Consider the following 284-nt stretch of genomic DNA (forward strand, 5'->3'; position numbering starts at 1 on the left):
TTACTTCCCAGCCGGCGTGTGCGGGTGGGCGAGGGACAAAGAGCCGGGGCTGGGGCATAAACTGGAAGGGCTAAAATTAAAAATAATAACAACAATGAAAAGAGAGGAAAAAAAACCTACAGGGACAAAATTTTGAGGGTTTTTTGGGTTTTTTTTTCCCCTTCCTGGGGAGCAGGACGAGGCGGGACCCGCACACACACGCACACACACACGCACACACGCACACACACACACACACACACACACACACACACACACACACACACACACACACACACACACAC

Source organism: Chaetura pelagica, unplaced genomic scaffold (assembly GCF_000747805.2).
Source record: "Chaetura pelagica isolate M959 unplaced genomic scaffold, ChaPel_1.0 scaffold237, whole genome shotgun sequence".
Classification (NCBI taxonomy): Eukaryota; Metazoa; Chordata; class Aves; order Apodiformes; family Apodidae; genus Chaetura; species Chaetura pelagica.